Genomic DNA, 21,738 nt, shown 5'->3' on the forward strand with positions numbered 1-21,738 from the left:
GATGGTGAAGACAAAGTGTGGAAAGGTAGTTTTTTTTTTTTTTTGTATTCTAGCAATGTCTACGACACCATTAAAAATGAAAATAATAAACAGAACAGTGAAGAGATCATATTTTTTACTTTAAAAAGTATCATCATCAATAAATCTTTATATCCCACTTAGTAGCTAAATAAGCTTTCCTAATGACTCCAAAATTTTTGCTATTTAGAAAAAATGAGTCTTCATCTAGCCTTCCCAATACTCATCAATGGAAACTGTTACTCTTTTACTTAACTTTTCTTAACTCTATTAACATAGCCGGGGGCTTCCAATGCATAGTTTGGCATTTATTGTTTATTTAACTTAGAAATTTGTATTGCTTCTTTTCCCTGAGTGAGATGGGTGCTGATGAGAAACACGGCTCTGTGTCTTTAGGATGTAGAAGCAAATCTGTTGAAAGGAGAGGGGATTTTTCTTTTGAGAATAAGAGGGACAAAGAGAGAGAGCAAGAGAGAGAGCTTTGTGCAAGAGAGAATGGAACAGTGCAAAGGAACAGAGGAAGAGAGAGAATCTTAAGCAGACTCCCCCTGAGCACAGAGCCTGCACATGGGGCTCTATCTCATGACCCTAGGATTATGATCTGAGCCAAAATCAGGAGTTGGACACCTAACCAACTAAGCCACCCAGGTGCCCCAAAAGGAGAGGGAATATTAAAGGTAGAGAAAAAAACCTGGTGAAGAACCCACTGTATTTAATTCCAAGGTATGTACACAAATATACAGTAATGTATTATATCAATGTATATAGTAATGCTTTCATAGTTTGAGAGTTAGACTTGAGTTAAATTGGGACTCTTCCACTTACTAGCCTTGTGACTCTAGCAAGCTGCTTAATCTCTACTGGTTTTAGTTTCTTAGTCTTTACAATGAAAATAAGACCAACAATCTCTAGGATCATTGTAAAAAAGATCCTCTAAAAATAATAAAAATAAATAAAATAAAATCCTCTAAGACATAACACAAGTATGTTCAAATCTGTGTGTATAATAAAGTTCTTGTATGCATAGTAAAATTTTTATATAGGTTGCAGAAATTACACATAATTTAAGTGATATTTAGAATCATAATTATAATTTTTTTGAATCATAATTATAATTAAAGTTACTTTGAGTGATAAAGATAATTTCTCTAAGAAATTTAAAATGAAGTTTCCTTTATTGCCCAGATGCTGTTCAAAAAATTTGACTTGCAGAAGGAAAAAAATGTAGTGTTGACAGTGGCATATATTTTTCTCTTGCTGCAAGGTTAAAGTTAGAAGTGATAAATTCTATAAAATATAAAACAATCCAGGTGGAACTAATACAGACTACTATTTTCCAAACTCTTAGTTAATGATATGGCTGTCAAATTGTGACCATGCAACAGAACATTTGAAGGGACAAATTGGCCATTGGTTCCACTAACCCCATTCCAATCTCTAATAACCCCCTCCCACACAGATATCTGTACTCCCCCTAAATTCCTTAAGATTCACTATGGCTACCATCACTTCAACACATTACAATTACCAAAAATTGAAATAAAAAAAATTTTTTTGAGGTACAGCAATTACCTCATTACACTAATAAAACATTTCTAGACCTTGACCCAAGTAAATTATCTAAAACACATTGCAAACTGTCATTGCAATTTATATGGGACACATTCAAACTATAATTTAGGAAAAGTATAAAATATCCTTTTATCTACTCCTTTAGATAAATACAGGACTTAACTACTACTTTTTTAGTTACTAAAAAACTGTGTTTATGGTATGTGTATGTGCGTGTGAATTCCTAACAAGTGACAACACCATGGTATAGAAGGAAGATTAAAAGTGTTTTTATCTCATCCCCTAATCTCAAAACATTACCACAAAGAAGCCTAAATTAACACAGTAATTTAGGGAAGATGTTGTATACATCCACTCAATAAATATTCATTAATGGCCTATAATATGATGCTAGGTACAGAGTCGTGGCCTAGAGATGCAATAGTGAACAAGGACAGCCAGGGTCTTCACCTTTAACTAGCAGATTCTGCTAGAGAGTCTGTATCTCTAGGATCTTAGGTCAGGCTTCAACCAGTAACTTTTTCTTTCTTATAAAGTCCTAAGTCCATTTTATAGTTTCCCTATTGTATCATTCTGTATTAACAGCTAGTTAATAATACTAAACTACTAATAATAGCAATGTCAATAAAGATAATGAATAATCTACAATATTCTAGGGAGAGGCTTATGTATTAGGCATGTTATCTCATTTATTCTTTATCCAAAGAAAGTAAACAGGATCCATTTAAATGAAAAACATTCAAATGAAAAATTTAAATGAAAATTAAATGAAAAATTTAAAAATATGTCATCTGATTACTATATTTGAGGGTTCTTTGATTAGTACATTCTATTTAATTATTCTGCACTTAATTAAAATATGTCTGAGTGATAAAAGTTTCCTATATTTGGCTATAAAAAAGACATAGTTCAATGTACATTTTGTATAGACATCAGCTTCTGTATTATATTGTGAAAGAAATCAATAATATATAGTCAATGATTTTAGAATATGGTATTATGAAATCAATGGTATAAGTTCCCCACCAAATTTCTAATTTTTGTTTATTTTTCTATAAACAAATGGGTTTCTCATATATTTATACTACTCTTTATTTTGGCAAAATTATATTTTGCCATGGTAAAATATGATTTTATTGTAAATTGAGTAAATCAATAAAGTCAATAAAATCAACTTATTTGTAATCTCTCAACTTCATACACCAAAGTACTTTCTCACACCCTTCTTAGAGGTGAAGCCCTCATTCATTAGGCTTGAGTATAAGTAAAAGTGATTTGAAGACTAAATCTGTAACCGCAATATACTTTTAAGACAAATTAATCCCCCATCTCCATAATATACCTTAATGTGCTAAGTTCAATATATATATGATCTCATAAAATGGAACATTTTGCTCTTTTTTTTAAAGGCCGGTGTCAATACTCACATCTCTTTGTTCCACCGTGCTCACAAAACATACACACATATGAACACATACATGCTTTCAAGCATGTGCACACACATGAGCACACACACATCTTATTCTTATTCTAGGAACACAAAACGATGCAGAAAAATTTTTATCCTGAGAACAATTAAATTTTACTCTAATTACAGTTGCCTATCTTTTCCATCTACTAACACTGTAATAACTTCCATGTCATATTCAATTTGCACTGCTAATTCTACAGAACAAAGCATGCTAAAGAAATTTTCCTTTCAGCATTAATGAAAATCACATGAAAAATGTTGATTCATGAGAAAGGTTTAGCTTTGAATGAACAAACTTTCCATATAATGTCTATCCATGAATATACACATTTATAGTTGTGAGAAATTATTTTAAAATATAAAGTTATTTTAAAGGAATCTTTTTTTTTCTTATTTTTATTACGCACCAACCTCTAAATTCAGATTTGTACTCTAAGTTGGAATTAGCAGTCAAGCATTATTGGTATTCTTTGGTTAAACTTGATTAAGTAATTAGCTAAGAAAAATGAGCATTATTTAGAGAACAATTAAAAACCACTATCTGTCTTCTGGTCTACAATGGATGAGTCAAAAAATTTAAAGTTCAAAATTAGGAATCTACTAACAAATTTTTCTTTTCATGAGTTCTTTTTGCTTTTCCTGTTATTTGCATTTGAATTTGGATATTAGCACTATCACTTATTAGCTGTTTAATCTTTCCTTACCTGTAAATCATGAATAATGATAGGACATGGAACTAGAACCCAGGTTTCCTGACAAATGGCCCAGTATTAATTCTATTAATCTATTTTTACAGTATTAGACAGAGAAAATAAAAGAACTATCTGACTAATCCAGCACTTTAGTGGCATCTGACCATTAAGTTTAGTGGCAGTATCAACCTAAATAGAAAATCTTACTATACCACCATTCTAATCTTTTAAAAACTTAGAGGGAGTCATAAAAATTCTGATAGTATCTTGTGTATTTGACTCAATAACAACAAATTTCTCACTTTCCAGGAGTTCATTTCCTATGGATACTTATAGGAAGAAAGTCTACAATACTTGTTAACCCTGTACATACTACATTATTTTCATACACTTAAAGTTTCTTACTCAGGTACATAATATTCATCCCATCTACAGTTTTGGAATAAGGAAAAAATATGAAGAGTTATAAAGGGAGAGAATAACAGAAATGAAAGACACAGACACTTTGGGGTAAATTATTGATGGAAAAAAACTAGAGGTCATTTACAGATAAGCATTTGTCGATCACACAATTTTTAAATATCTTAATGTAACACGTGATATTTCTTAATGTGAGATTTTTGATTTTTAGTGCTAACTCCAACTGGTTAATGGTGAGTATATTCAGCATTATCAAGAGCTGTCAACAATATGGTCTGGCTGAATTTGGAATCAGAATCCGTTTACTACCTGTGGGTTCTTGGCTGAGCTATTTGCCCTCCCTAAGTCTCAGTCTCCCACATGTGTGTACACCAAGGCTACTGATACTATCTGACCATTAAGTTGGGAGGGTCAAATGAGACAAGTTACACAATGCCCTTGGCACAGATAGAAGCTCAATCAACATGCTCTCCCTTACTCTTCCCCCGATGCCAGCTGGCTGGCAGATCACATTAAACGAAAAAGGAAGCTATGTTCTCCTTTTTCCAGACAGCTGGTAATCCAGACATCACAGGCCTTCTACAAACAATGTTGACTTATTTTTGCCACAGCTGATGTGTATATAATGTGCCTTGCCAGTTCTCCTTGTTGGGTTGAATTCATGACTTGTTTTTCTTTATTGCTCCTCACTTAATGGGACTAGATCGAGGTAAAGTAGCAGTTTTGTAATGTTTTATACATTTCATGGACCTGGAGGACTTCATTTATGTATGGTAATAATAACAACAGAAATGCTTCACATCGTTTAGTCCTCAAGACAGCCAGATGATATGCAAAATATTATTCCTTCCGATCTGTGGATGGGGCCACAGAGACAAAGGTTGAGTTACCTGCTGGGCAGATGATAGCAGAGACAGAACCAGGATTTGAATTGAGATGTCCTGACTCCAGAGCCTATACTCTAACCTCACAGACGTGAGAGACTGGGATTTGTACCTATAGTGAACATGGACCTTAACTTTCCTCTACGTCCTACTGCACTCAACTGAAGGGTCAGGGTGGGGGGAAAGCAATCATCAAACACCTGAATAACATTAATTATGCATTTGTTTCAAAGAGATACCCTGACATTTCCTCTGGAGGGGTACACATTCATCTCCTTCTTAATCACTCAAGTACAGTACGTATAGGATATATGTTCAACAGGCAACACACTTTTATTACATCTAAAAATATTCTACAGTTTCAGAGGCATATTCTTGCTCTTTTGTCTCTCTTTTACATAAGAGGAAAGGGCCACATAAGCAGGCTTGTGTGTAAATGCTTAGAATAGTGCCTGGTACCTAGTGAGAACTGTGTTACTTATTGTTTTTGTTACTATTTTAATGTCATTATTATTATTTACAATTCAGAGGCTGCATAGCATAGTGTTTTAAGAGCCCAGATTCAGGAGCCAGATTGCATGGATTCAAGTTGATCTGCACTCTTTATGAGCTGAGACCTTGGGTAAATCATTTGACTTCTTCCATTTCCTCATCTATGACATGAAAATAATAGAACTGATCTCACTGGGTAGCAATAAGAATTACTGAGAACCGTTCCTGCCTTATACAAGCCGCACACATGTGTCAGACATTATGAGCACTATCATTTCCTTTCACTAGAGCAGTAGTTTTGTTTGTCCATTTGTTTTTGTTCGTTTTCAGTAGAAATTTTTCTTCAGATGCAATTGGATAGAGAAGGCTAGTATACAGATTTTTGTATAGCATGGCAATATAAGTAAAGCCGAATTTGTCTGAAATGCTGGTAAGAATGTCTTCCTCTTGCCCCCCCCGTGCATACCCGAATACAGCACACCTTCAGCAAATGCATTTCATTCAGCAGTGTTATACAGGTCTAGGCACCAGCAAGGGGCTCTTGGGAAGGCTATAAAATTGAACTGAACAGGGTTGATTTAAGAGCTCCTGGCCTCTTGGGTCTCAAGGCCAACTGAGTTTGGGCCCAGACTCTGCTATTTGATAGTTGGGGAAGTAATTCCATCTCTCTAAAACTCAGCTGTTTCCTTTGCTATAGAGTGGAAAGGATACTATGACCACTCCACAGAGTTGTATTTGGATAAATAAATGTCTAGTGTAATTATTTTTATCATTTCAATCGCATGCAGGCCCCAAAGCATTAATGTACAAAGAATCCGAAAAGAGAATTCTTCCATCACCATTTCCTCCCTGAAGAGCTGATCTTGAAAAATGTGGAATCATATGAATCATTGTTACAGATGAAAATAACATCCTCGACGTTTAGAAATAGGAAATTTTGTGATGCACTATATTTGCTTAAAATAGGAGACATCAGTAGTTGATTTCAGAGTTTAAAAGTCTACCCTTACTTCCTCTTTTAAGTAAATAACATCATCTGGACACGTCAGAATTTGTGTTAAAAGGCACAGAGGCATCTTGAAAACTATGTATTTTAACCAACTTTATATCAATGTTGAAAGCATATATTTATTTCAACAGAATTTAAAACAATAGCTTTTAGGGGCTCCTGGATGGCTCAGTGGTTGAGCCTTTGGCTCAGGTCATGATCCCAGGGTCCTGGGAGTGAGTCCTGCATGGTGCTCCCTGCAGGGAGCCTGCTTCTCCCTCTGCTTATGTTTCTGCCTCTCTCTCTGTGTCTCTCATGAATAAATATATAAAATCTTTAAAAAAACCCAGTAGCTTTTGAATATTTGTTTCCCATTCATATTAACCAGATATCTCTTGTCTTAAAGCTGCCATGAAATCAATTATAATAGAAAGTTCTGCAACACATTCTACTTCAGCAACATGAAGCACAAGGAAATAAAGAGACAACCTAGAATGAATCACTGGGAAAAAGATGAGAACTTCAAGATTCCTAGTCCCTTTCACATTAGAAACTCATTTCAGTAGCATTTTATAGGTCAAAAAGAATGTTCCTCTTCATATATTTCATACCATTTTCAGACACTAGCCCTCAGAGATAAACTTGAATTAGAATGAGTTTAAGCTCTCTTGCCTAATAATATGACCTGAAAGTGTGTTCAATAAGCAAACAAAATGTAAGTATAAGAAGATACTCAGAAAAAGTACAAGTGAGGCTGGTGCAAACAAACAAACAAAAAAACCAGAATCTTATTCAGTGCACTTAATCCTCCTGGGCTGTTAAAAAAAAAAAAAAAAAAAAAAAAAAAAGTTCAGCAAAAGATCCACCTTTCTCCTAGAAGCTGTATTAATAGGAATCAACCCAACCTATTCCAAAAGCAAGGATTTATGAGTTTCAAGAGACTACAATGTACTCTGTCTCTCTTTGACCAATTACCAGGAACATCAAATGTGAAAGAAGGTTTCTTTTTTATCTGGTCTTTGACCACAGATGATCCACTAAAAATTTTTAAAATATGTAGCCATTCAAATGAATTGACAGATATCTCCCCTATTCTTACTTCTATAATCGCACTTTCATGAGGGTATTTTTCATTCTAAGACACTAAAAATTTTTAATAGGTGTGTGTGCTCCACTGAACATAGAGAAATAGGTTCAACTGAATGAAAATATTCTCCTGAATAATTATTCTAGATTTCATTTAAGAACTATTTATAGGTAGGTCTAAAATGGAACTGAAGGAAATAAAACATATTCTGTGGTTTCTTAAGTAGATACAAAGTAGCTACTTTAATGTCACCGTTTATATGGTCTTTGTAACACTTAAAGTGACCAAATCCTAGACACTAAAATCAAATAAAGCACCTAAAATAATCAGCAGTTGTGTTAATAAATTGATAAATGCTGTCTAATTGCATAATTAGCATATCTCTCTATCTACTTCTAGCCTTCATCTATGGGACTTTCTAACATGGACAGTCTCCTTTTACCAGGGGACATGACGACTTCAAAACAACTTAGAGGCCACTACCAAGAAGCTATGTTGCAATATGAAATAAAATTAATATTTAAATTTTGATTTATAAAATCTACATTTTAATATGTTAGTCCATCACAAGTAGAGTATTTATTTCTTAAAGATTTCACACTCCGTGGTCCTCCTTTCAATTTACAAAGCCAAAGCTATAACCATCACAGTCAATCGTGTTAAATATTTAAAGCCTTGTGGTGACAACAGTTGTGAATGAGAACATATCATATGAAATAAATAATATGGGATGACACATGGCACCGCTGAAGCAGGACAGGCCGTTTGCCATGCTACATGCACAGGGCCACTCTTGGGCCACTCCGTCACACCTTGCCTGGCTTCTAGGCTCAGTGTCCACTCTGAAGTATATCTCTTCTTTCTGGCTTTTAATAACATAAGCTCACTGCTTAAAAGAGAGATTTAAAATGCAATCCAGGAAAAATGATCCCTCATGTCCCTTGAGCAATTGTGAATTTGGAAGTTTTCTTTTTTAAGATTTTATTTATTTGAGAGAGAGAAAGAGAGAGAGGGAGAGCAGGGGGAGGGGCAAATGGAGAGGGAGAGTCTCAAGCGGACTCTGTGCTGAGGATGGAGCCCAACGCAGGGCTTAATCTCAGGACCCAGAGATTATGTGCTGAACTGAAACCAAGAGTCAGATGCTTAACTGACTGAGCCACTCAGATGCCTCGGCACTAGTTTTCTTAAATATTGTTTTCAGACTTTACTTGAGTTAATTCTGTCATGTGTTTTTTATTTTTGTTTCGTTCTCTTTTCTCCAACCTAATATAGGTCACTGAATTCTTAGCAGAGATACTTTATAGCTTTTAAGTTAACTCCAGTTAAAAGCATTTATTTTACATCTTCTCGGTCAACAGAGTGAAAATACTCTATTCTAGAAATTATTATAGTCTTAAAAATTTTGGAATTATACCTGGACAAATGCAGGTTTAAAGCTCCATCTGCAGTGATAAAGGGATTCTATGTGAACATAAAGGCTGTTATCAGGGATTCAAGTTTGGATAAATAATATCAATTTAAAAAGTATGGACAGCTAGAAAGCTTCTATCCTCTGATATTCAAATTTTAATCAATAATACACTTTCCTCTTTGAGAAAGGTACTTGGAAGTAAGGACTACGTCAAGCAATACATATTTATAAATTGCTATTTTTCATGTGTAAGGTAATCCAAGCAATTATTGTGATTGAGTCTATCTTGCTTTATTATGATTTCCCAAAGCAAGAGTAGTAGTTACTATGTAAGCTAATCCAAGCAATTATTGTGATTGAGTCTATTTTGCTTTATTATGATTTCCCAAAGCAAGAGGAGGAGGAGTAGTAGTAGTAGTAGTAGTAGTAGTAGTAGTAGTAGTAGCTGTTATGTTTCCCCTTTCTGCTAGAAGTAAGCAGGAGCCAAACATTTATTACATGCCATTTAAGTTCATTAGTTCTTCATGGGAATGCCATGGACAATGTTCAGGTTGTGGCAACTGACCTATGATTTTATTAGAACTGCACAGAGACCAGAACGACAACAGCAAATGAAAGTGAGGAGTTCAGTTTGGCTGGACCCAAGAAGCAAAGAGAAGAGCAGAAACATCCAAGGTGTGTTTTCATGTGAATACAGGAGGCAACAGTTGCATGGCAAAGCTAAATAAAGTGGGTATGGAATCAAAGAAGGAGTGGGGGTAAGGAAAATGCTGATTTGGTTTAGAACTCAAAGAAAATGTGCCAAAATATATCACTTGAGGAAGGTTACAATTCCAAAGAAAGAGAGGGACACATCTGCAGTAGTCATTCTTTGTTACAATAAAAGAGATTTTAAAAATACATTTTAAAGTAGTTATTTTGACTTTTTAATGAGATATTCAGAATGATTTACATGTCTCTCTTGAGAGGCAGTATCCACAGCAGGTATGCACAGGGCTCTCAAATTGGATCTGGAATTCTGACTCTAACAACAGTGACATGGCAGTGTCTGTGTGCCTCAATTCCCTCATCTACACAATTTCTTCATCTGCAATTTATAACATTGTTGTGAGAATTAAATATATTCAAGTACACAAAGCACTCGGGAAAGTTGCTGGCACATAGTAAAAATACATGTTCATTATTCTGTCCTGACATTTTTCAAATTCAATAAAGAATGTTAGCAAAAAAGACCATGGGGACAATTAAATCACAGCGCTAGTGAATTTTCCAAGTATGACTTTATTACTTAATAAATAGATAGAGCTAACAGATCAGAAATGCCCGTGCTTATCTAGGAATCTAATCAAGTATAGGTCTCAAGAGAAGATGGTACAAATGCTATCAAGAGTTCTCTAATTTTCAGTTACAAAGGTTCATTCCCATATAGGGAAATTTATCTACAGTATTTTTCAGCATGGAAGTTTGAATGCAATCAGAATATGACTCATGGTGCATACTTACTGATATCCTAGATTTTAGACCAGTAGATTCCTCCAGAGTATATTTTAGTTCTGTGGACAATCATATGTCACCCGAGTCCCCATGCTCATGCTTCATCTTAGGAAGTCATATTTGTTCCCCTGCTATTATAATCATTTGCCCGGACAGTTAACTCTGCCTCCTTTATTTTAAAGTTTTATCTTTCCATTTGTCTTCATGTAACACAGACTCCATGACCACAACGTCTGGCTGAATTACACTTTTAGGGGTGCCAAGGACTATGGGACAGCCAGGCAGAAGAAGTAAGTCTGGCAAGACTTTACATGTTTTTGATCACTTGGAAGATGATGCTATAAACTCAAACGTCTTTTTTCCCGAGGCTAGGGGATAAAATTTTTCCTTTTTTATTATTATTTTTTTGCTTCAGTGGGCCTTATTTCAGGATTAAGTTAAATGACTCAGGTAGCTGGATCAACTCATATTATAGACCAGTTTGGCAGAAAAGAAGCAATTCACATAAGCAAAATAAGTGTAGGGAAAAAAAATAGAGGGGCACCTGGGTGGCTCAGTTGGTTAAGTGTTTATCTTTGGCTCAGCTCATGATCCCAGGGTCCCAGATCAAGCCCCATGTCAGGCTTCCTGCTCAGTGGGGAGTCTGCTCCTCCTTCTCTTTTTGCCTGACCCTCCCCCTGCTTGTGCTCTCCCTCTTTCTCTCTCTGTCAAAGAAATAAAAAAAATCTTTAAAAAAAAAGTAAGAAAGATAAAGAAGTAGAGCTATCCCTTCCTGCATATGATGATCTTCTGAGTTCACTCTCAAGGGATAATCTACAGTAAGAGAAATCAATGATAATTGAAATTTAATTCCTAAAACCAACCCAGATCAATATTTCCTTTATAAACGAATGCTGTAGCTGTGTTGGAATAATGGCTTATACTTGCTGTGTGTACATACTAATGGGGCCTCTGCACATAAACACTATTCTTTTTTGGTTTTCTTTCTTGCCATTTGAGAATGAGGCTTTTCATTCTATGAGCTTACAACAGCTCTTTTCAAACTGGAATGCACAAACAAAACAGCTGGGGCTATAGGGAAAGATGCAGATTCTGACTTGGTAGGCCTAGGATGGAGCTTGTGGCTTGCATTCTTCGCCAGCTCTGAGGTGATAGTGATGCTGCCAGTCCATTGACCACACTATAAAGAGCATGGAGGTAAAGAAGCAGCCAGCCCTGCACTCTGAATTTTCCTAGGATCACTCTTGATTATCACCTTTCTTGAACCAAGGTTATAAATTGAATTGTGCCCCTCCCCAAAAGAGATAAGTTGAAGTCCTACCCTCGAGTGCCTCAGAAGGTGGAAATTGGAAGGGTCTTTATGGGAATAATTAAGTTAAAATGAGACATTAGAATATGTCCTAATCTAGTATGACTGGTATCCTTATTAAAAGGAGAAATTCGAGATAGAAACTTACAGAAGGAAGATGTTGAAAAGAAATAGGGAGAAGACAGCTATCTATAAGGTAAGGAACCTGCCTGGGGCTCCTAGAAGCTAGGAAAGAAGCCTGGAACAGATTACTCCCTAGGGCCTTCAGATGGAGCACTGACCTGCCAACACCTTGATTTTAGACTTCTGGCTTCCAGAACTGTGAGAAAGTACATTTTTGTTGCTGAAACCACCCAGTTTGTGGAATTTTGTTACGACAGCCATAGGAAATTAATACAGCTACTGTATTCATGACTTTTTCCTGACACCTCTTCTGTCTCCTTTTCTCTGACACATACAGAAAATTTCAGTGCACCACTAAACATTGTACAATGTGAGGAATGTGAGGCCAGCATCCCACACTCAGACAAGGTAACAGGAAGGGGTAGGTCATGTTTCTCAGCTCTGCCTAAGAGGAAAGTTTGGGCTAGTCCCATCATTACTGCAGGTGTTAAACTTGAAACAGGTTAAACCTACTATTCATAGTATCTATTGTTTCATCCTCTTAGGAACCAACAAACTGGACTCTGAACACTCTCAAGGAACACATACTGAGATTTTTGTGAAGTCTTGAAATTCTCAAATACTTCTATAACATATAATGTTCTTCAGAAAATGCAACATAACTAAAAACGTGGAGTGGCCCCATAGTACTTCTGTAAACATAGACCTACAGTCGATTATAAAGGCACTAAAACAATTTTACAAATCACTTTTTTATTGTTACTGCTGTGTTTTATAGCACATATGGTGAACTCATTTTGACGAAGGTCACCAATACTGCCAAAGTGGAACTCCATAATTTATCCAAAACCACTCTTGTCTATGAATTCCCACTTAATTCTACCTCTTCGCATCCTTTGCACTTCATTAGCAGCCCTCTCATTGCCTTTCTTTTCAGAGGCATTTTGCACAATGAAACAAAGTTTGTTTGTTTGTTTGTTTGTTTTGAAAACCGTATTGTGAGAGTTATTAAGCTGGCAAGGAATACAAGTAGAAAAACAGCCCACATAGACTTAAATGCAAAGCTGTAGGCAAGCATGAGGCAAGCTAATCTCACTCACTAGCTAAGTGATGGGTGCATACAAATCAGTTTTTATAACAAACAAGATTCAGATTCCTCAGCAAAAGGGCAAATTACTACAAGGCATTACAGACCTTGGCTTTTACTTTAAAATAGTAAAACAAAAACAAGCAAACAAAACATGCTTCCAAGATCCTTGAAAGTCAAGAATGTGAAGTTCTCAATTCTGATACTTGGCCGCTTCTGAATATAGTTCATCTTATTTTTTATACTCTTGGTTCCCAACTGGGGTGGTAATGCTATTTTGAGGGGAATTTGGAAAAACATAGGAGTGTATAAGTTTTCACAATAATGGAGAGAGTTATTGACATTTAATGGGCAGGGTCTGGGGAAACTAAGTAAAGCAAAGCTAAGAATGATAAATCTTTGCCCCTCAGCAAATGCTAAATGCTCTTCTTGTTGAGGTCCTCAACTCATTTTAACATTTCTTTAAGATTAATGGTCTTTCCAGTTTGGGCTCTGGGTTCACCTTTTGACTTCTACCAGAAACCATGCTGACTTCATAGGTTGCTTTCTCTCTGATTTGACAGGTGTGTCATTCCTTTGCATGTTCAAAGAACACTGGTTTCTCATTCTTTCCACTTTACGGACAGTGATAAAGCACATACTATGTAACAAACATACTTGCTCTTGGTTTGTTGGCTCATTTGTGTGAGTATTATAGATAGATCTGACACACAGTGTTCCTCAGATAGAACATCTCAGAGATGTTTCAAAATATTCTTTTATACAACTGTCCATTTCGCTCCACCATTATTGTCTCTGTCTCATTCATCCCTTTAACTGTTCAGTCATCAAACATAAATAAGTGTGCCCTATGAGTAACATACTGTGTCAGTCTCCATGGAAGGAGGCTACACGCAATGATTATCAGATCCCCTTTTTGTGATAATCAGTTTTGCCCTGTTTTATCTCATTATTTTTTCCTGATTCTCACGGATAAACTTTTCCAATTTTATCCTTCTCCCTAATTTAGAAAAAACTCACTTCTCCACAAAGTCATGGCAGTCCTACTTGCTAAAATATCTCCATTTACAATCTATACTGATCAGCTTTTTGATGACTTCCTCTACTATCGACAGATCCACATATATAGTTTATCATTTTAACCTCAAAATATGTGATTTATATTAATAGTGCAGATGATGGAGACTTAAAAGGCTGAATAACTTTCCCATGGTCAAACAACTTGTTCATGGATTTCAAAACAGTTCCAACCGCCCCAGTGCCTATGTTATTAACACATATAAACTATTCCTGGTAATTAAAATCACCTTCCTGTGACTGCCCGTGAACTTTATATGCCCTACTTTTAGATTTTAGCTAGACACATTTGGCCTTCATTCTCAGTCTCTTGACTAAATTCAATATGACTGTTTTAGAAACCTTCCAAGTTTCTATTAAAAATAAACCAAAAAATACTTAAAAATTTTTCTAGATTTCTTAACCAATACATATCCACAAAGTAGAAGTTCCAAATATAACTAAGTAGTCTTCTGTGAATTTTCAATGCCTTCAGGCTTCTGAAGTGCTGCGGATTTGCCTTAATCTGTTGCTAGGAACACTGCACATCGCTCCAAATAGCCTGCCAGACTGAGAAACCTAGCGTGAATGACATAAGTGTTTCTTTTATCCAGGTCAGAGGATGGTGTGAGGCGGTATGAGAGGTCATGGAAAGGGAGGAATTACAGGGTAAATAAATAAACTAGAGGAACAGGAAGTGAAAAGGGGGAAAGAATCGACAGACCCTAATGAGAAAGCTTTCCAGCAGAAGCCCTCCTGCTTCCCACCAAGCACGCACCCCTTCAATCAGTTCAGTCTACTCTGATAACAACTCCGAAGGGCCAGCACACAGCTGACGGTGTGTCATTCCCTTGTCACACCAATGGAAATCATAAATCCCAGAAACCTGCAGATACCAGAGAAAGTGATGCTACTTTGGGATCAAATGCCAGATTTGGGAGTCAGGAGAACTGAGAGTAAGAAATCAGTCTACAGTTTTTTCCTAACACTTGTCTGCCTCCAGGATAAAACATAATACATCAGCTCAGGAATTAAAAAAGAAATCAGATTTACATTTCTCTTTTTTTGTTAAAAAAGATTTTTTTTATTTATTCATGAGAGACAAGAGACAGAGAGACAGAGAGAGAGAGAGAGAGAGAGAGAGAGAGGCACAGACTCAGGCAAAGGGAGAAGCAGGCTCCATGCCGGGAGCCCAACATGGGACTCAATCCTGGAACTCCAGGATCACGCGCTGGGCAGAACACAGGCGCTAAACCGCTGAGCCATCCAGGCATCCCCAGGTTTACATTTTTACCTTTGCTTTCTTTCATCTCAGAAACGGGGGCACCTGAATGACAGAGGATGGGGGGGCAGATGGTACAGAGAAAGGACCATGTTGACGCCTCCCTTTTGCCAAGTAATGACCATGATGGTCCCAAGGGACAGGATGCCCTTTCTACTCCTGCTCAGCTTCTTAATGACTTGGTCGGTACAGCATCTACTCTGGGCAAGTTAGCACACCAAAGCCTTCTGCACCATACGTAATGCTTCATATTCTGCATCTAAATCTTCGGGTCATCTAGAATTTATTTGGGGGTAAAAGGATAAACATATTTTCCCTAAATGGCTATCTAGTTGCACCAATATTTGTCAATTCACTCATCCTTCCCCACTGTTTTGAAGTCCATATTTATTTCACACTAAATTCCTGTGAGGAATCCCATTAACTAGAATGGAGAAATTAAAAAGGAAGTTTTTTTAAAAAATCAATTTCACTGAAAACACCATACACATGCTTTCTTCTTTCTTAAATGTTTAAGAATGGAAAGGAGAAATAGTGCAAGGGGGAAATGCCATAATTCTGAGGTTTGTCCTTCCTTGATTATGGACTATTTTTAGCACACTGTATCTATTCTAATTTGATAAATTAATTATCCTACTCGACTATTAAAAGTTCTTTGATCCCTTTGTACATTGCTGATGACTTGAAGAATAGGGACATTAGGCATTACATTTGCCAGTTCAATTGAACCTGAATTGTTACTTAGTTTATGCATGTTCCATGTCACATTTTATATTTGCTTATAAGGGCATGTTTTGTTACAGATGTTTTTAAATGATAGGAGATTCAGATTTTGTTTGAACAAAATAATCAACCATTTACTCCTTCTTTTCTGAATTGCATTATTATGAAAATCAGACTGGAAACAGTCTAAAAGGTTTTTTAAGGGATGTGAAGAACATTCTGCTGATAAGTTTAGTTGATTTAAACATTTAATTGTTCATTTAACAATTTTTATAACTATTTTGTGCCAGAAGATGATCCCAGCCAAAGGTGAATGGTGAATGTTACAAAGACAAAGTTCTTTTAATGATTCTAGTGTTTAAAAAAAAAAAAGTTTTACCAGAACCCTAATATGGAAGCATTAATCGTTAGTCTCTAAATCAAATAAGATATAGCTGTGTTTGACAAGTAAAATATACTTATTCAGTAAAGAGGATTCCGTTATTTTCAACCCTTTTGTTGTTTTAAAGCACTGAATTTAAAAAACAAACACAGTGAAACAAAAACATCTCTGGAATTCACTAGGAGGGTTGCCTGAATCCATAGGGAGCATTTGATGTCAAGAGATTGTTGTCCCCAGTGGACTAACCAGGTAAACACCATACTTGGCAAAATGATATTAAGTAATCTATTCTTGTTTGGAAGGAATTAAGTTGTATTAGTCACGCCTGCCTTTTTATTTTCTATATTTCTGATGCTTTGACATTTGGTGTCCTGCTGACCCTGGAGAGATTGCCTTTCCCATGCTTAGCTAATTTCTAAAGATAGGGAAAAAAGGCTTACCTAGGCACACACCTTGCAAATAAACCAATCCAGAGTCCAGATCCCAACCCCTTTATTGGCTCTCACAAGGCTGTCCCTCTGGGGCACTATCCATCCACCCTAACCACCTGTCAGGGCCAGGTACCCAGACAACTAGAGATAGTCCCTAATACCCCAAAGCCTGCTGAAAATATTCAAACTAGCCAATTCCAAACCTGCCTACCCTGCCTTGCCTGGTGCTTCCCCAAGTACCCCTTGCCCCCATCCTGTGGCATGCTACACCTCCTCCTCTTGGGAACTGTGAATCACAAACTATCTATCCTTTCAATGACAATCATCTCCTGATCTATTGGTCTCACTATACATAAATAATAATAAAACCTGCATTTAAAAGCATAGATCTTGGGATGCCTGGGTGGCTCAGCAGTTGAGCATCTGCCTTCCGCTCAGGGTGTGGTCCCAGAGTCCCGGGATTGAGTCCCACATTGGGCTGCCTCGAGGAGCCTGCTTCTCCCTCTGCCTATGTCTCTGCCTTTCTGTGTCTCTCATGAATAATTAAATAATATCTTTTTTTAAAAAAGATGTTTAACTTTAAAATTTTTTAAAAAAACATAGTTCTTTCATAAACTTATAAAGAAAACGAGATAGTTCTTATAGATACAAAATAATACCTCTCAACACACTGACATGCTATTTTAAGAGTTATCAGTCCAAAAAAAAAAAGAAAAAAACTTCGCCAGTCCAGCGAAGCCCCATTCTACAAGAGAATAGGGAAGAGACTTCCTCCAGTGTTTTATAATTTAGCATCAAAATATTCAAGCCAGGTTGACCTTTAAAGTATCCTATCAGAAGAGAGCATATAAAAGTTTCTTTCTATTTATTTTGTTACGTTGGAGTAGAATCTTGAACATTCCCTTAAGATCCAATATATCTGTCATAAGGGGACACCTGGGTGGCTCAGTGGTTACTGCCTTTGGCTCAAGGCATGATCCTGAAAACAAAACAAAACAAAACAAACAAACAAACAAAACAAACCAAACAAACAAAACAAACAAACAAACAAAACAAACAAACAAACAAAAAGGCATGATCCTGGAGTCCCGGGATGGAGTCCCACATTGGGCTCCCTGCATGGAGCCTGCTTCTCCCTGTGCCTGTGTCTCTGCCTCTCTCTCTCTCTGTGTGTGTGTCTCTCATAAATAAATGAAATCTCTTAAAAAACAAAGACTTAATATGTCTATCATAGGAAACTTTGCAATGATTTCCTGTTGATGGCTTCTTGGCCATTAGAAATATTTGGAAGTTGTAAATACGCTGCTTAAAAGTGATTATTTGAACTACATATTGATGAGAATCATTTGGCTATTAGAATTTGATGAGTTTAACTGGTTATTAGCACTAAAAAATTACTTGGGGTTTATGGTAGAGAGTAGCTAATAGAGGGAATCTGGTAGACATTAGAATCAGATGTGAAGTCTGCCCTGGCAGAAATAATTTAAAGATTTTTAAAAAGGCTTGTAAAATATGTACTTGAGATGAGTTACTTTGGAGGGTATTTCCTATGGTGACCAAGGATGACAGGCAGTCACAATTTGAATCCATTTTCTAATAACCAGACTGTACGTATTCCATTTCCTTTGTAGACCACTGGATTCAAGACAAATAATGAGATTATCTTAAACAGATTGTAGACAATGTTTATTGTCTCTCTCTCCAATGGAGAATCACTTGCCATATGCTCTTACTCAAGCTGCCAGGATCACAAAGTCTAGTGGCCCACTAAGGAGCTCGGTGACTGTCAGGATATTTTGTGGCCTCAGAGGGATAATTATATCAGAGGAATAATCGTAACACAAACCCTTCTTTCCAAGTTTTTTGTCCCCAAATAATGCAGGCTTACACTAAGGAATCTGGAAGTAAGAGTTAAAAGTTGTGTGAGTGCCCATAACTTCATCTGAATGTACACTACCTGGGGAGGAGTTAATAGAATAGAACTTAATCACCTTAATGCGAAGGTAAAGAGACATTAAAAAAACTACTGATACCACTTTAAGTAACCCCCACGTACGACAAATCCCATTTAATCTCAATTTACCAAGAATCTTTGTGAAAGTGTAACTATGTTGGCACATGTAAAAAATAGTTGATAAAGGTTTCCAAGCCTAGTTACAGACTAGACGGGTAGAAACTAGTTACAGACTCGATGGGTAAGAATAGCTGAAATGCTAAGCACATTCCCTGCCTGGTAGCCATTCGTTCCCAACAACCACCTCATTTTCCTGCTCAGAATGGGCAGTAATCTTTTGATCTCAGGGGAGGTGAGTCTTTCCCCAGTCCCAGGAGATAAATCATAATTTCTTTCTTGCCCCAGGTGAGGAGATTGAGTGTAGGTCTTAAGGAAGAAGTTTCAGTGATTAAAGACTTTGTAATTTTAAAGTCTAGAATAAAGTATAAAGCTGAAAGAAGGAAGAGAAAAAACAAGAACTTAATAAGCTAAATTTAAGTTTTTTATATTTTATATATTTTTTAATGATCTATTTATTTATTAATGAGGGACACAGACAGAGAGAGACAGAGAGGCAGAGACATAGGTAGGGGGAGAAGCAGGCTCCATGCAGAGAGCCTGATGCGGGGCTCGATTCCGGATCCCGGTATCACAACCGGAGCCAAAGGCAAGTGCCCAACCTCTGAGCCACCCAGCCGTCCCTAAATTTAAGTTTTTTAAAGAAGTAAATGTGTTTGAGGGGCACCTGGGTGGCTCAATCGTCTGAAGATCTGGCTCTTGGTTTCAGCTCAGGTCATGCATGATCTCAGGATTGTGAGATCGAGCCCTGAGTCAGGCTCTATGCTGGGTGTAGGGACTGCTTCGGATTCTCTCTTTCGCCCTCTACTACCCTACTACCATCACAAACACACATACACACACACACACACACACACACACACACACACACACACACCCATGCTCACTACTCTCTCTCTCTCTAAATAAAAAAGAAGTAAATGTGTTTGAACAGACTGGCATGTGCTTTGAGGTCAGTACCTATAATCTCTAAACCTTTTAAATCTCTTTTCATATTGCAGTAAGCTAGTTATCCAAAGAATAAATGCAGACAATATTTAAGGCTTCTTTTTTGGCCGCATAGATTGATTATGTTTCATCAAACAGATGATGAAGTTTCTAGTATTTTTGCATGGAAGATGATCATGTGTACACATGGACACCACATTTGAACACATTGGACTGTAATCATCATCGAGATGCAGGTACCGTCATATTTACAAACCAGTGACAAGAAGCCCTCCATCACATATTTTCAGAAATTAAGTCATGTTAAACTGTTAAAGAAGTAATCAAATTTTAGATTATGGCAGTGGAAAAGCCAGGGTAGTGTAGGCTCTAATATGGAAAGGCCAGTCATCAACCTTCGTACACTTCAAATTCCATATCTGTCAAATGAAACTATCGCTGCTCTTAACTCACATAGAAAGTGTGACAGTGTTAGAGTCAGGTGTTTTCTGCTCCCCATCCCACAGTGCTCCAACAGTCTGAAAGCAAGAAACTGACGAGAGCATCCAAAGAACTCAGCAGTCCATGTGCATGTAACAACAGGTGACATTCTAGTTTAGGATCCGAACTGACATAATGCAAAAGTGGGACAAATGATTTTGAGAGTGTGTATTAGTAAACAAAGTGTTTTGCACAACCTTAATATTCATTGTGTTTTAATATAACTTACTATGCTTTATTAGTTTCAAAGAATCTATCCAAATGGAAACCAATCCCATAAAATTTTTAAATTTGCATTTATTTTTTTTAATTCTAACTTTATCAAGCTTGGCAACAGAACTCAAGCTAATTAAGACAGATGAGTACATTCAGAGACAGGTTGACAACATGTTTTACCAAGAACTTTTGCTCTTGGATTCATTTCTGCTGACTCTGAATTTCCTTAAATATGCTATTGTTCTTTCGCTAGACATAAAAATTTGAGCAGCTGATGTACTTTTCAGTATCTCCTCATAATTATTCCTTATCTAAATGTGCTATCTTTTCTTTCCTTGTAAAATTTTATAGCTTTTTGAATTTTTTTGTTATTCTATTTATACAATGCCAAATTCCCATGTTTCCCTTTTCTAGAGCATGTGTTTCATAAATACCAACCTGAGTATTTATTTAGATACAACAACACAGAACATCTCCTTTATATTTTGTATAGGTTCAGTTAAGTAACTAACATACAAAACAAGTGCAAGATTAAGGCCTGTCAGCTTACCCAGAGCGCATTTTGAATTCCTTTGTATTCCTAGTGAGTACATACTCCATGTCCCTGCATGCCTTCACAAGTGTACACTATAGCTGTACTGTCCCTGTGTACTCAAAACGTAAAGTTCAAACATTCAAATATGCTGATAATGAAAGCCGTATAAGCTGATTTGGTTAATTATATGTACATTAAAATATAGCACAGTATTATTTGGGTTTCTCTTGGTTCTCAAGCATTTTTTTAATCGCACATGTGCACACACATGCACACACACACACACACACACACACACACACGAATGGCCAAGCAAAAGTTTTCATTTTGACAAGCAAAAACCCAGAAACTCCCACGTTACTTTTATCACCAGATCAGAGCCCAAGGCACCCTGCTCACGGCAAAGTTTCAACTACTAAAATGTGGATAAAGCAAAAAATACACCACTGCAAGAACTCCAAAAATAGCAATTCAGATTTATGTCTGAAGCATTTTTCACATGCTCAGATCAGCACGAGAATTCTGTGTATGAACCGCTAGATCACTTGGCAGCAGCAATTAATGAA

General features: G+C 36.6%; 1 protein-coding gene across 5 annotated transcripts in view; it reads right to left on the bottom strand.

Annotated features, from left to right (window-relative positions):
* The window catches only part of ARHGAP24 (Rho GTPase activating protein 24), a 735,186-nt gene that overhangs the window by 146,395 nt on the left and 567,053 nt on the right, over window positions 1–21,738 (bottom strand). The window lies entirely within an intron of this gene.

The sequence above is a fragment of the Vulpes vulpes genome, chromosome 4 (genome assembly GCF_048418805.1).
Source record: "Vulpes vulpes isolate BD-2025 chromosome 4, VulVul3, whole genome shotgun sequence".
NCBI classification, from domain to species: Eukaryota; Metazoa; Chordata; class Mammalia; order Carnivora; family Canidae; genus Vulpes; species Vulpes vulpes.